The 17,457-nt window shown below is 38.0% G+C and overlaps 1 protein-coding gene across 1 annotated transcript in view; it reads right to left on the bottom strand.

The window, feature by feature from the left end:
- LOC140169260 (uncharacterized) overlaps window positions 1-17,457 on the bottom strand; it is a 196,695-nt gene that overhangs the window by 53,780 nt on the left and 125,458 nt on the right. The gene's annotated exons all lie outside the window — the stretch shown is intronic.

Below are 17,457 nucleotides of genomic sequence, written 5' to 3'. Positions count from 1 at the left end.
ATTAGAAAAACACCTAAATGTATAAGGAATACACCCAAATGTATTAGGAATACTCAAATGTATTAGGAATACACCCAAATGTATTAGGAATACACCCAAATGTATTAGAAATACACCCAAATGTATTATAGGAATAAAAACAAAATGTGTCAGGAATACACCCAAATGTCTTATGTATCAGATAGCGATGGTTTATAGTTGTATGTTATTTAGCATTATGCAGAAATCATAAGAATAATGCTTATACTTCTATGCATTTTACTGAGAAGTAGAACACATACAATGTACCTTTTGCTCACAAGTCTAGCTTGTCTAGCATAGATGTAGGGCTTATAACAATACATTCAATATTATGATATAGGAATATCACCTGCTACTAACTATTATAACATACTTTTCATGTTCCAAGGCACTTCAGTCCTAGATAACATCGTCTAAGTATGTTGATGTTAAATAACCGCCCAACACCAGCATGAAATTCCCACCATGATTAAATAAATATGATATCAAAATAGCGCCTATGTAAAAGAACCTTCCAGGCTTTATTACTATGCATTTCCATATCGCCCAATATCACAATTCCAGCAAAATGGCTTCGATACATATGATGTCGTCATTTGTAAGATATCTTTCCTAATCTAGCCACCCTCGAGGGCGTAATTTCTTTTTTCTTCTTGATTTCAAATCGCCACTGAGCTAAAATGTGTCTGAGAGGTGAAAATATTGACCTGCTTAATCTAATACCAGCATATGGATAGGATGGTCTGGCTGGCTGGATGGTCCCTCTCTCTCTCTTACCAATCACGAACCATAAGACTTTTGCCACCGCCTACTTTTTTTACATCAATACAGGCGCCAACTTTGTATTCAAATATCGCCATGAGCAAATTAAGAATTTCCAATTAAGGCTTAAAATTGCCATATAAAACCAGCTCCAATCTGATCAATTCTGAAATACAGAGTGTATTTTCCATCTTTTTTAAAGTGTTATCATTTGGTTTTTCTGTAAACACTTGTAGTGAGCCTCTATCCTCCCATATCCGTTGTATATCATCTCTAAGGAATGTGAAGTGAACCATTTATCTTAACTTTCCTTCATCACTACAAAGCCTGCATCTAGCTACCAAAAACACCTCTAGACTCCTTCACAGGATTCATATAAGTTGCTCACTAATGGCGACAACTTTCTGTACAGCCCAAGCAAGTTCCAAATATCTTTTAGTGATTTGCGTTATTAATTTGAGAGTCACTAGTTTATTTAAGATAAACTTTAAAGAGTATGTCGCTGGGATTAAATGTTGAATGTGAAATAAATCTAGTCTGAGACTGGGCTTTCAATAAATTAAAACAGACCTATTTACCTCATTTTCACAACCTATCAGAGCACATAAACTAATTCAGAAGACTGAGCAAAGTGAGCATGAAATGTGACAATATTCTTTCCTTTATTTACTCTTCTTATATTTTACTCTTTCTGGAATGATCGGTGCACATTGCAAATACATGTATAATGAAAGACAAAGATAAAGACTATTTATCGCGTCTGGCGTCACCCGTCAATCAAACTCGAGCACGGTTTGTTTACAAGTGTCGTGATGATGACTTGCTGAAGCGGATTTATAACGGGCGCCTTATTGTTAATTTTGCACCTTCGACATGCAAACCATCTCAAAAGTTAGGTCTTTATAGTGGGAAACTTTCTTTGGTGAAGGCACCATGTCGACAATGCCTAGAAAAGCTGCTTTTTGCCTTGTAACAGTACGTAATTTTTCGCCATTTGCTGCTATTCCTTTTCTCCGATCAGCACCAGATAGATCGGTCTTCCTTTTACGCGCTGATTAACCTGTGTAAACCAATCAAGGGTCGTAATTGACAGTGACATCAGACGCGATAAATTGTTTTTATCTCTGTCTTTAATTATAGTAAAAGACTAGTTCAAAAAGATCTGGCAAATTTGTAATTTGATTACACTCTGTGAATTAAGGACATGGAAACCCATTTTTACACATAATCTCTTTAAAAGCTTAAACATTTATCATTTTGAGCAATTATTTTGAGCAGCAAACTGAGCATCTGTAATCATATTCCCATTGTTAATTCCTACATAATCTCAGCAAAAGGCTGCTTTAAACAATCTAATTCCTGCATGTGTAAGAGTCTAATCTTAAGGATCTTTCAGCGTGATATAAGCAGGCTCAGGTTAGTTGCTAAGGCTTTAGCGGTGAGTACTCCAAAACGCCGTCTTGACTCCATCTGAGGCTACATGCCTGGAGCAACCAATAAGGCAGAAATAAAAACACCATATTGTATTATATGAAAGCTACCCAACCATTGTTCTATAAGCGGTCCGCCTGTTCTGCTGCCAAAACCACTGATCCCCTTGCCTTCAGGTTCCTCCCAGGCATGACTTTACTTCTTTTTATCATCCTCGTCTTCATATTTAACCCAACCAAACCATCTCATAGGGATAGACTAAATGGGTACTCCCTAATGTATTAGCCTCCAAGACAAGACTGGAGCTAAATGAGTCATTTGGTATTGGGACCAATTGCTTTTTTGTTCAACTACTGAATACTTGTTTTCATGATCGACTTCAATTTAGTTACCGCAAAATTTCTTGGATACACATCACAGTGGTAGGGTTTTTGATACAATACAACCTGTCTGGTGTACAGGTGCATAGAAGTTAACAAAGTTGCAACACTGTATCAATTCATGCAGTGTTTACTTAATGTCGGACACAAAACATTTGTGGTGGGATCACTCATTATCATGAAGTTGGACGGAAACAAATGTGGTCGGATGATGTCAATTTTCACATTTTGGTACTGCAAAGAAGAACATTCTATAAGCTCCTAACTCCTATCAAAATTTGATTAAAGCAAACTCCATTATGCTGCAAGATGGAGACAGTAGAAACAAAGAAAAACATAAGGAAATGATTTGGAATCAACCAAGAACTCAAAACCAACATTTGCGACATTGTGGTCATTTTGCTTCAACTGGTCATATTTGCTAGGGGTGGTCTTATTATTTTCCTCACACCACATTATAATTATTCAAGAAAACATGGTTTGGGGCGAAGTTCTCTACAGCAATGCTCAACATTTAGCCTCCTCCGTTTGTTTAAGGGTCACAGATGATGACATGGAGGGAGAGTGACCCTAGCTGTTGCCATGGTGACCAGTGGCAGATGGATGTCATCCAAACCCATGTAGGACTGATGAGCGGCCAATAATATCAAGCTCTGATACGTTGATTAGCGGCTTTCATTCCCGATTACAACATCAACGCATGATAGGTTTATTAGATAGCTATATCAGCATATACCAGCTGAGATGATGCTGCAGACCAAGCCTGCATGAAGTCTTTACTTTATACAGAAAAAAAATATGTAGGGCTTTGGGCATTGTTTTCGAAATGAGTGAACAGTTCCAATATTTCATGGGAATATTCATATTCAACACTCCTGATATATCCCATTTTGTCCGATATTAACCAAGTATTTTGAGTACAGTAGTGGACATTTATAAATTATCTTGTCTTTCATAAAAATAAATGACAAGCCTGAAGTTTTTCTCCAATCTTACACTATAAAAGTCTCAACGTTGACAAAAAGTTTGGAATTTCTGACGGCAAATTGGTTCATTCTGTGGCGACACGTTTTCAAAGAGTAAGAAAATGCATAACCAAAATTATTGTTCTGATCAACTTGTATAAATATAATAGCATCCATCAGAAAGAATTTGCAGAGCTATTACAAGCAAATTACAAAATATCTAACACCTCTGGCTTGTAAACTGGCCTGGTCATCCCTAACTCATAGTTGATCCATATGATGAGGGACTAGGGGTCAGCCATGTTATCCTTTGTTAACCTTCTATGGCGAAAGTGGATGGTCACAAAAATTTATTCACATTTGCAAAATATTTCAAAATGTTCAACTTTCATGACCATAATTGAAATCTATATGAGACATAAATAAGTACAAACATGCCTAGTATTGGTTCAGAGATTTTTGAAATACACAATGTTATGCTGTAAAGCATTGTGGCATATGTGCACCTTTTCACAAAATATGCTCAGGCATGGATGGTATGATGTGTATGCCTTTTATTGGACTCCATCAATGCCTTGTCAATATTGGGCTGAATCTGATCTAATCCAAGCAGTGAGAGTGAGATGAAAGAGTCTGGCAAATTGCTCCCAATAAGCACCTTAAAGCCCTGGATTTGTGCTTAGAAAACTTAAAACCTATAAGCTCCATCAGAGCAAGGTATGACAAACCCACCCTACACCATACAATCTCAAACATCAGGACACAGTTCTTTAACCTCAATATACTTGCACACTCAAAGAAATGACCTTTGATTGTATTGGGTACACAAACTCACTCCACAACTTAGATACAAGTTTGAGCTACCATTTTTCAATGAAGAATACTGAACTGTGCCTTTGCAGGTGAGAGTATTTTAGCACACCTGCAAGGAGTGGAAGCAATGATGTCAAGAATGGGTAAATATTTCCTGTAGAGGGATGATTTGGGGAAGTTTACCTCATCACTGATACCAAGTGGGATTGTAACATACCTGCAGACATGAGAGCATTACAGCACACCTACAAGCATGACAAGGGGTGGAAGCAATGATGTCAGCAGCGGGTAAATATTACCCACAGAGGGACGATTTCCGAAAGTTTACCTCATCACTGATACCAGATATAAAGCCAAGTGGGATTGTAACACACCTGCAGCCATGGAAACCACTGGTGTTCAAATACCTCACATATCCTGTGGAGATGGATGTGGGGAAGGAACCAGAACAAGGGGATAAGGCAAAGAACACTGTGTCTGCAATAGCTGCCCTATAGAAATTTGACAATTTCTGCATTCTATATTGTGCACATATGACACCTGGCAGCTATTGCAGTTAAGGACTTCTTTGCTCTAAACCCTTGATGGATGAGGGGAAGGAACCAGACCACATCATATCTCACCAATGTGTAAAATTGGTTCCGGTTTGATAAAAACTGTGTTGAGGGAAATCAAATGGATGAGCTTGAATTTCTCTGTACCATGTACTGGGCTATTCCAGAAAATAGATGCACACCCCCTATAGAGGAGTTCGGATATCCGAACTTTTTGGCCAGTCGTAACTGTTGGAAATCCAGACTTTTGAAGTGCCCGAAGGCAAAAAAAATCCGCCAGAAAAATAGTTTAAAATCAGAAATCCTCAATTTGAGAGCTCATTTTCAACATTTCCGTGATTTTCCTTCATTTCATTGGATTTCCAAGCTTTTTCCAGTTACATTGGCAACTGGAAATCCAGTCGTTTTCAGAAAGCGGACTTGGAAATCCGGACATTTCTTTGATTGAAAATTTACTCCTCTATAGGGGGTGTGCACCTATTTTCTGGAATAGCCCAATGGTGCTGTTATTCCTCTAAATATTATATGCTGTCTGTTTGTCAGCTCAAATTGCCAATTTTACGCACGTTTATTTAAAGTCTGATATGGTTGTCTTTTCCTTAAAATTCAACTAAAAATAATTTCCACCAATAGTAATTCTTCCTATCTAATGTTTTATAGCAAAAAAGCAAACTAAAACAGTACCAACTGACCAGCAGGGAAACTTTGAATGGATCTTAAAAAGATTCAAGTAGTGTACATAACCAAGGAAAATAAATGATAAAAACTGTTTCATATGTACAACAACCTCCAAAATTTTTTAACCCTAAATTTTGGATGTTGTTGTACATATTAAACAGTTTTTAACATTAATGTTTTATAGTAATATTTCCTTTCTAGAGACCCCCAAATTATTTGCTTTGTTTCTACTTAATAGGACCATGATTTAAAAAAAATGTTTTTACTTCCTCATATCATATTTGATTAAAAAATAAAAATAAACCAATAATTGCATGGTTCATTTTAGTATAGATATCCACCACATATAATAACTTCCTCCGTTGAATAATCATGAGTAATAATAGAGAAGGACATTCAACTCTCTCCCAAACATTTTTTCAAATCAAGAAAATAAAATCATCCCCGAGTTTAATCACCATATCTTATGATATAATCGCAATGAATCAAACATATTTGCGGTTTCTGCGCTTTCCACAAAACAAATCGCCGCCTGTTCGGGCCATAAGGTGATCATAATTATGACGAGACCGATGACGATGACCAATCATGGATGGATTAACAAATCACCGCCAAAAGATAAGTCACATGACGAGACCGATGACGATGACCAATCACGGATGGATTAACAAATCACCGCCAAAAGATAAGTCACAATTGTCCCTATGGGCGATGAAAAACACCGTAAAATTAAGAAAATGGAATTCTACCGTTTTCACGCCCTGCAGCGTGCCGCGTATACCGATGTCTTAATTACACAACAAAGGCCACTGATTCATGATCATATCTCATCTTCAAAGATTCAAAAATGATTCCGTTTTTGATTCCCAAGACCGCCATTCAGCCGTGTTAATTAATCATATCCAATCATGCCATTAATTGACTACGACAATTGATTTACTCCGACCCTGGTAGTAGGAGCAATGCATGAGGGATCTACTACTTGTGAACTTTCAATCACAGCACACATTAAAACCCCTCCTCAACACCACTACCAAACACCTCAAATTATGCATGCTAACTGAAACTGGTTCCATCTTTAGTTTGGGGTTCTTGCAATGCATGAGGGATCCAAGACCAGTGAACTTTCAATCACAGCACTCATCAAAACCCCTCCTCAACACCACACCAACCACCCTAAATTATGCTTGCTAACTGAACTGGTTCCATCTTTAGTTTGAGTTTCTTGCAATGCACGAGGGATCCTGTGAACTTTCAATCACAGCACACATTAAAACCCCTCCTCAACACCACACCAACCACCCTAAATTATGCATGCTAACTGAAACTGGTACCATCTTTAGTTTGGGGTTCTTGCAAATTGCATGGATGAGGGATAAAACTTTCAATCACAGCACTCATTAAAACCCCCCCTCCTCCACACCACTACTAACCACCGTACATTATGCATGCTAACTGAACTGGTTCCATCTTTAGTTTGGGGTTCTTGCTATGCATGAGGGATGCACTACCAGTGAACTTTCAATCACAGCACACATTAAAACCCCTCCTTCCCACCGCTACCAACCACCCTACATGCATGCTAACTGAACTGGTTCCATCTTTAGTTTGGGGTTCTTGCTATGCATGAGGGATGCACTCCAAGTGAACTTTCAATCACAGCACACATTAAAACCCCTCCTTCCCACCGCTATCAACCATCCTACATTAATGCATGCACCCCTCCTCAACACTGCTACCAACCATCCTACATTATGCATGCTAACTGAACTGGTTCCATCTTTAGTTTGGGGTTCTTGCAACGCACAAGGGATCCTGAGAACTTTCAATCACAGCACTCATTAAAACCCCTCCTACACACCGCTATCAACCATCCTACATTAATGCATGCACCCCTCCTCAACACCGCTACCAACCATCCTAAATTATGCATGCAAATATGCATGAGGGATCCAAGACCAGTGAACTTTCAATCACAGCACTCATCAAAATCCCTCCTCAACACCGCTACCAACCACCCTACATTATACATGCTAACTGAACTGGTCCCATCTTTAGTTTGGGGTTCTTGCAATGCACAAGGGATACATGACCAGTGAACTTTCAATCACAGCACTCATCAAAACCCCTCCTACACACCATTATCAACCATCCTACATTAATACATGCACCCCTCCTCAAAACCACTACCAACCATCCTACATTATGCATACTAAACTTGAACTGGTTCCATCTTTATGTCGATATCGCAAAAGTCATCACTTTCTTATGAAAAAGTCACAAAACGCTCATATAAATCATTTATTCGGAGTTGTCGCTTTCCTCGCATATACACCCATCATGAGATCATACGTTCGTTATTCTAAAACTTGTCGTATCGTTTTATTATGATATGCTTACGGACTCATGAGTCACTCTCGCATCTATTGCCTCTTGAAATAGACCACTTTGGGAGTCCAGTCCTCATCTTTGTAAGGTCCTCTTTCTTGGCGACCACTTAACAATCCTCTCATTGTTCAGTCTTTGGTGTGACTCCAGGCGTAAGTGGTTAAGGTTCAATAGTAAACCAGGTATCCCATTGCTTATATACCAAGATGAAGTCAGAATGCACAATCAGATTTCTTGTCATCTCTACCAGGGTGTGGTTGGTTACCGTGGTGATATCTATCCTGGTATTATTCTTATTTTCCATCACTTCCTCTAGATTCTAGCTTTATTTGAATTTCTTGTTATTTTTGGATCAAAGTGTTGTAGGCATAGTTTTCTACCACAGGCTAATAGTCAAGATTGGGTGATATCTCTACCTTGGTATTATATTTATCTGGTTTATAGGCATCCTTACTTTCCTACCACAGGCTTAAATCCGAGTTTCCTTTTCCATGGTGGTGTGAGTGATATTTCTACCTGTGGTATTATTTTTATTTGTCACTTCATCTAACTTTCTATTGCTTATTGCATTTTTTGTGTAAATCAGTGTCTGCACTTTACCACCAAAGCTTCAATTTCAGGCTCTCCTCTTCCAAAGCATAGCTGAAAAGTGAATCTACCATGATTTTATTAGTCTACTAATCCATCCCTTTCAATGTCTAGTGTTATTCACATCTCAGTGTAGGTCATAGCCTTCTCAGCATCTCGACTTGTTCATCACCACCAGTTTCAAACTTGGTTCTCTTCCAGGGCGTGGCTGTGATGATATCTTGTGAGTACTTGGATTTGTCATGAGAACTCTAGTAATAATTTATATAGAAAATCCTGATGAATCTATTCAATGATATCTACCCCAGTGTCATCCTTTGAGTTTATTTTTGAGACCTAAATTGGTATACCAGTGATCTGAGCACAACTTCTGAAATCAACATTGTTCCTTACAAAAGCATGGCTATAGGGATGGCTTCTATTTTGATTCCTCGTCATATCCTTTTTATTGTTTTCATTTCTTCTTTATCCTCAAATTCAATTCATTCTCACTACTTCACTGGCTTGAGCAATGGATTTATGATTGTTCTCTGGTGCAGTGAGTGGTGATGCCTATTATTTTAATATTCCATCATTTCCTCTCACTTTATTTGCATTTCTTTTCATTCCGATTCCATTGGGCTATTCCAGATGTATTCCGCACCCCCCCTATGGAAGACACTTCCGGAATTCGGGGCTAAATTGACAGCCGGAATTCACATGTCAGGAAAAACCCATGGAAGACACACACCGTCATCATCCCTATATCTTCGTCTTAAAAATTGCCGTGGTAGTACGATAAATCCTCACGTTTTTAACAACTACGCATGGTGATTTTGTTTGAGATAACCATGCGACTCAGGCTATGCATACATTTTGCGAATTTGAGATCCGGCCACACTGTTTCTATTCTATGTTTTACGATTTTCGCATGATCAGTATATGGCTGGCCGTAACCGCCTGGCGTGGAGCTGCTACGCGTAGCTTACTTTTCGCTTCGGCGGAGCTAAATTGACCAATCATGTTAGATCTTTTCATTACGCGGAGCCAGTTGATGCATCATCGTTCCAGAGAGAAAACTCTTGCCAAAATTAATTAATGTTTACTACTTATGTGGATTTTAAATGAATCGAATGTAAATAAACCACAAACAGTTGTACAGGATCAATACCATTGTTTGATTAGTGTATAGTCAATGTTACCTTGCATGCATGTGCCATGTGTGTGGCGTGTTTGTTTGTTTGTCTACTGTGTCAGGCCAGGATCACTGACACCCACGGTACTGATACTGTCATACTATCACGGTGATCATATTGTTGAATGTTGTTGACTTTAAAATAATCATGATGCAGTCATGTCTACAGTAGAATTCACCACGACCTTTGAAGGACTTAAACCCCATTAAAAGCTATTAAACCAAGATAACACTCAATGAAAACAGCTCAACTATGTTACATCAGATCTTCTCTGGTTAAATACACACTGCACTTGTGTCTGTTTTACCTGTGCAATGAACAATGAGCTGGTATTATAGTTTCAGTTGAGTGAATGATTATAAAGCGAACGCAAGGTAACAATACTGTCTGGGCTTTTGTTTACGAAATGAGACAATAGTCTGCTTATTGTTAACCAGCGTTCTTGAAAATGAGAAGCATAATGGTTTGCAGACTTAACACGTTTTAGAAATAATTTGTTCATATTTTTTGGTTTTGGTGTTATCTGTCGTTTACATATCCTTCCTAAAACACAAAAGTACCAATATTTCCAAACACCTAAATTAGCTAAAAATTTAGGAAATGTTACAAAACTATATTTTCTAGAATTTCAGAGAATACTTTAAATATTGACTGGTTATTTTTTACACAGTGACGTCATATAGGCAATGGCATAATACTTCTAACATACACTAGGTCACGCGTCAATGGTGAGCGCACTGAGTATTGTGTATAGGAAAAGCGGGCAGTACCGTAACTACAGTATGTATGGCCTACTACTAGTATATAAAGTAAATCCGAACTGGTTTGCTGAAGGTCGAATTCCGCAGGCCACGCCCGCATAAGATGTACAAATCAGCTCCCGGCGATACACTGCAGATCGCAGAATTGTGTGCATGGTTTACCACCACTCTGCCTAGCTATATAGTTGTGTACAATACTGTATGAGTTTCTTGTGAGTGCATGTCCATCTTAATAATAAGTCGGTTCGTACTTTTCATAAATTACTTTTTGAATCATAACTATCGTGACCGAGGATATCTTGCAACTACGGGAAGCTCGTCTGGCAAATTCTTAATGACTAAATTCGCTTCACGTAATGAGTAAGTCGTACTTGATTGGTCAGTTTTACCTCCGAGTAATGAAAAACTCTAACATGATTGGTCAATTTGGCTCCACGGAACAAAAAGTCAGCTACGCGTAGCAGCTCCACGTTGTGGCGGTTGCGGCCTACCATATCAGTATCCCATATGATATTTCTATTGTAAGAAAATTTTATTTGTTGTCACGTAAATCACAGGTTTCGTTTAAATGTACTAACTGGAAATTAAATGTACTAATTAGTGAGGACCGGTATTTTGCTGTGGATATGTTTAACTGCAATTTTGATGTAAAACATTTGAAATCCGCTGTAAAATTTTTGATAATATTCAACTCTTTGAGAAAATTATTTTATAAAGGAATGCTGGTAAAACCAGGTGCAATACAATGTACATTATTGACACACTATCACGCTCTTTATCTTCGTCAATAATAGAATAATCGATTTCAATCGAATTGAATGCATGAGTTTGTAGTTGACTACTGAGCGACCTAAGCGATCGATTGCTAGCCAATCAGATAGAACTCCTTTTCTTGCGTTCAGTGAAATACCACTCGCCTGTCGCTCACTACCACTCGCCCGTCGCTCACCAACGGAGTATTAAATTTATATTTATCGTATAGGACATCGATACTGTGAGACACTGCCGGAATTGTGGTAATATGTCTAATATGGCCAGCCGGAATTCACGTAAATGTAAATGTCTTCCATAGGGTTCCAGCTGGAATTAGAACATTTTTTGTTTCCAGCCAGAATTCAAGTAAATGTCTTTCATAGGTTAATCGAGATGGTGATCATAAGTGAAGATTCTGCTGGAATTGGAGCATTTTGACCATTTTCCAGCCGGAATATTAAGAAATGTGAATGTCTTCCATAGGCACATCATGGCCTTTAACAATCCCCACTCTTGTTTTTTCGTTTATTTTAGCAGCCGGAATTCACCTAATCTCAATGTCTTCCATACCCTCCAGCCGGAATCTTTGCTAAAAATGACTGCTGGAATTCTAGACACATCTCAATTCCAGCTGGAATTGTATTTTTTTTAAATGTTCTTCCATAGGGGGGTGCGGAATACATCTGGAATAGCCCATTCAGTCCTTATCAGATGTCTGACTGTACTTTACCAATACGAGTAATGAATTCACAATTGTTCTCTACCAGGGTGTGGTTGTCGCATCTATTATTTTGATTTTTCATAATTTCCTGTATTTTTCTTCAAATTTATTTGCATTTATTTGGCTTAGTGCTTCAAGGCTTGTATATTTTACCAGGGATCCCTACTTAACCAGAACGCAATTGGAATACATAATTTTCAATCATTTCAATTCAGTTGGTATATTGGTATACCATCGGGCGTGGTCACTGAACCCATCATATTCAACTGTTCTGACAACTTTTGACATTTATTTAGGTTCACAAATCAGAGTGGAATCATTTCCAAGTCTACCATTGATATGCACTTGACCAACGCATGTCCTGAATTCAAATCAGTTTTGTCATTTGGTAAGTGGGTGTGGCTACTGCACCATCTCATTGCAATCATCTTTTTTTAAATTCGGAGGCAAATTGGTACGTATGGTAGCTTCATTGTCATCTATATCTTGAATCAGTGACTCATGTAAACTTAACATGTTCAAGAATTATTTTCCATAATTGGTTAAACTGTGGCCTTTGGAGTTTGAACCCCTTAATTTCAACCTTTCCTTATATTAGTATTTTATAACTTTAAATTCGTCACATATCTTGAGTGAATCCATCATGCTGATCATCCAGCACACTCAAAATTATCATTGTTTGATTATTTGGTAAATTTACATCAAAATGTTAATTTAAGAATAAATTCTTGCCCAAATACCAAATCTAAATCACATATTCTCATCACAAAATGTTGCCATCCCAATAAATGACTCATCAAAATCCCTGTTTTCCACCAAATCAATTACTCACACAATCATTTTGTCTCAAATTAAATTTTGTACCAAAAATATCAATATTGAAACTTTCACCTTGTAATTTAATTATCTCCATCTTCTGGGATGCCACCATTCAGTTATTGTATCCTTATTATTGGTCCACATTGTACAATATTACAACAAACCCTTATCAATTACTAAAGCTATGGTAACCAATAATACTCCTTGCACATGCACAATATGAGCCAAATATGATCTCATCCCTGATGGAAAAGTCCAATAACCTCCCACTAAAGCTGTGCTAACCAATAAACTCCCTACACCTAATTTTGAACAGAGTTAAAATGAACTCATCTCCGATGGCAAAGTCCAATAACCCACATTCAATAAGCATAGATGAAGAGTTGACCTTACGTTGCGGTGTATGAAATTTTGTACCCAAAACACTCAAAGGTCATTCTATGCACATGGAAGCCTATTGGGGTTAAAGAACTGTGTGCTCACAGATGAGCATGTTTCAGATCTTAGTGTTGGTATACATCCTACCAATTCAACCACTTTTTTCACAGACTTTTTTTTTTCATCAGACCAACTTTTGGGACCAGTACCATCTTACATTTCACTCCTCCTTTGTCCCACACATATCTTGTGTTAACCTCAATAAATATCAGACTTAGAATTACGTTGCAGGAAATTGTCCTTGCAATCAATTCTCATAACACAAATTTCACTTTGTTCTGAATTCATCGCAATCGTAGGAGGACGGGATTTGCTGTGAGCAGACGACGCAGCAGACAAAAGAAATTGAACGTCAAGTCCCAAATCAATAAACTATCGATGACACAGAGCATGCTTCAAAGCTGAAGTTTGGCACAATCTCATTTTATTCATAAAATCGGTTAACAATATCAGTTGAACAATGCATGAATATTCATCATCTTCCCGCTGTCAAATCGTCAACGATTTTGCTGACGGCATTCCGTTATAAAAAATCTCAGAACTTGTGTTGATGGCAGTACTGATCAAGCAAGTCGCATCACAACGCACTCAAATGCATAATTCAAATCAGTATTGATGAGTTTTTTGTCGCAAGTTTTTTCTGCTTTCTGCTCATGAAATGTGATATTTTTGGGCCATAAAGGCAAGTTGTTTTATCCATAAATGCTCAATATGTGTCACTCGTTCATGTCAGTGTGCAATATGCGCAATGGGCCGTGCCCTCATAGTTTAACGACAAGCATTTCATTATATGTTCAGCTCAGATTACAATGTTACGACTTATCAGACTAGCTAAAGCCGCCCACCTCTAAAAAAAGTATTGAAAATATGCAAATGAGCTGGTAGAGAATTGGTTCAAAAGTGGCCCGAACCAACCCCGATAAATCCTGTAAAATTTTAAAAGCTATTACTAATCTAGGTCACTTGCAGTGAATTCAATATCTCGGAAGTTTCTTTAAAAACCTGTTGATAAATGTGTCTTCAACCCAATGAATGTCACAGATTTCCATTTTGTGGTACAATTTATTGGAGGAGAGAGCGATAGCCAGTGTGAATTACCACTTCATGATGGCAAGGGTGGCCAAGTAGGGAGTGCCACTTTGGGTTGGAAGAATGTTTCTTTTTTGTCTTTCTGAATCATCACATTTTTATGTTATGTCTATTTTCTTGGGATTGTTTCAAAATTGATATGTAAAAAATAGTCTAAATTTTATGTACAATATGTATGTTATTTAATTAATTTTTCATACCATATGCTATTAAAAGGTTCTCATTATTTATACTAAACACATTTGGGAAAAGAAAAATACAAAATTAGCATCAGTCTTTTTTAGGGAAACCCACAAATCCAAAATGTATACACAAGTCAATGTTGAAGCAGACTCTTCTGTACCCAACAATCATGCAAACAAAAAAGCGCTACGACCTTCATACCATCACATCTCCCATATTTAGTTCAGTGGCATACTCTACCGTTACCATGGTAACAAAAAGACAAGATAACATCAAAAATTCAATCTGTCGATTCTACGACAAGCAAACAACCTTTTTGATGTTTGATTTTCAATTCTTAAACTCCTGCACTCTCTGAGTCTGCGATCTTCCTGATACAACACGCTCTGATTTTCTCGCCCATTTCAAACCCAAACACGAGCTGGGTCAACATACGATGTTTACTACATCGTGCTCCTACAAGCGCAAATGCCGACTCCAACGCCACCACCACTAAACAGGCAAGCTCATATTGACTGTACAATTGAAAAAAATTGCAGTGGTTTTACACTATTTGCTGTTCCCGCCTCTTATCTCCGTGTTCAGCACTTCTTTCCCCGCTCCTTCTCTTATTCAAACAAAATGGCCGTCTTGGTAACACGACACCATGTAACTTAGAAATCGTATTGACATGCCTATTGTGTGCTGCTACCTACGTCAAGTTGATCCACCTTTGGCTTTCTACGATTACTTAATGTTGAGGTAAAGAAGTGAGTCCCGATGGGCGCAACTGACGCTAAAGGAATGCATGTTTAACTTGTCCTATATTGTGTAAATGGAAAACTTGACAATTGTATCATTATTCTTATCAGAAGTCCTGATGAATTTGATTGTTGTATCTTTTTAAATTTTTTAAAATAAATTGATTTGAATGAAATTTCAGGTGTAGCTCAAATGAAATATTGTACCAACATCCACAATCAGATGATGAAATTTGGATATAAAAATAGCCACATTAAAGGTGACATAGGAGACAATGTAGTATTTACCGATAGCAACAGCACTCCAAAATTGCTACATTCCTCCTGATGTAACCAATGCGATCAATGCTCATTACAGAGGTGACAAAAGCGCCAACGACTCGGGGCACGCGTCTCCAGAGGCGTAAGGCGAGGTGCATAACAACAGCCCGGTAACAAGAAACATGAAACCGGTGTTCATTTTTTAAGGTGTTGCGGCATGAGGCGTATGTCTCTCCATGGAACACCCGCAGAAAATAAGGATGAAATTCCTATCATTAATCAATGTGAATAAAGGAACGTACCGGGAGCATAACCATCAACGCTTTTATTTCCGGAACCTGTCAAAACCAGGGAAGGGAGGTGTGTAACGAATTGAAACTAGAGGTCTCGGTAAAATTATTACCTACATACGTAATACAAGGCTTGTGTGAAATACTTTGGGGTTTAGGTAATATTGCATTGACATCAATGATTGACAGATATAGAACCAGTAGCATCCCTATATAATAAAACCATCTATGGGAAGGGAATTGAGCTATCCGCATCCTTACATAATACCACCATCCATGGAGCTGGTAGCATCCCTCAATAATGAAAGGGAATTGGATACTTGTCTGGGAATACTCAACTGTTGAATGCAATGCTCTGTTTTATATGGAATGAGATGAGAAATGAGATGAGGAATACAAGGAATCACTAGGATCCACAACATGCTCATCTATCAGGGGCACAGTTCTTAATCCCCAATACATTTGTACAATCATTGAATGACCTTTGAAGATTTGGGTACAAAACTCATACTCTGCAACTTGAGGTCAAATTTTGCACTATGATTATGTAATTGAGGTTATTGGACTATGCCACTGGGATGAGGCTATTGTGATCCATAGTGAATGAGATGGGGTTAGAAAGTTTTTCTCTGATTACCTTTTCACTACAATTTAACATTCTAATTACGCTAAAGGTAGCAGTCTACATTTGTAACATTGTGAAGTTTTTTGCTACCAAATTAATTTACCAAGCTCTTATTGTACACACACCACACCCACCCACTCACCTCCATATCCCATATACAAATAGTATATTTAAACCATCTACTTGAACAAGTCTACATTGCAATCATTCAAATGAAATAACTTTTTGGAAAAAAATAATCTGAGAATTGTCACACCCTGTTTTGGTATACAGTGTACTAGCTTAAATACCTTAACCTGATTTTCCTGTGCTAATACTAAACGATTTTGATTAAGACATATGGAATCTGCATGGGTCAGTTATTCCTGAAGCCTTGACATTTGCTAAGACACCTGAACACCCTTTGAAGTATGTGGTTTGTTAAGTATTACTTAAGTTTAAGCTTTCATGGCAAATGCCGGCCATGCTCCACCACCACCAATGAACAAGCCCCATATTAGCAGGGCAGTGAATAAAGTAGCCCACACATTTGTGCACAAATCGTAATGAATGTAGGCAGCATGTAATGTGACAATTTAAGCTTGGGCTTGAATTACTAATCAGGCTTAAGACAAAAGATATCACACATAAGCTGACTGGCCTGTGTAAGATATCACACATAAGCTGACTGGCCTGTGTAAGATATCACACATAAGCTGACTGTCCTGTGTAAGATATCACACATAAGCTGACTGGCCTGTGTAAGATATCACACATAAGCTGACTGGCCTGTGTAAGATATCACACATAAGCTGACTGGCCTGTGTAAGATATCACACATAAGCTGACTGGCCTGTGTAAGATATCACAGAAGATTTGATGAGTTTGTCATATGATTTGGTATATGATACACAGGTTTTGGTTTTATATTGGGTCAAAAAGGGAAACTGACTGAAAGTGGTTGTCCAGCGACGGCCACTCAGACCAGCCCTCGAATAAACCCACTGCACCCATGGCATTTTGCCGTGGGTGCCCATCCCCAC

This window comes from Amphiura filiformis, chromosome 14, assembly GCF_039555335.1.
Source record: "Amphiura filiformis chromosome 14, Afil_fr2py, whole genome shotgun sequence".
NCBI classification, from domain to species: domain Eukaryota; kingdom Metazoa; phylum Echinodermata; class Ophiuroidea; order Amphilepidida; family Amphiuridae; genus Amphiura; species Amphiura filiformis.
Note: the sequence above shows the minus strand (reverse complement) of the source record. Positions and strands in the feature narration are given on the sequence as shown.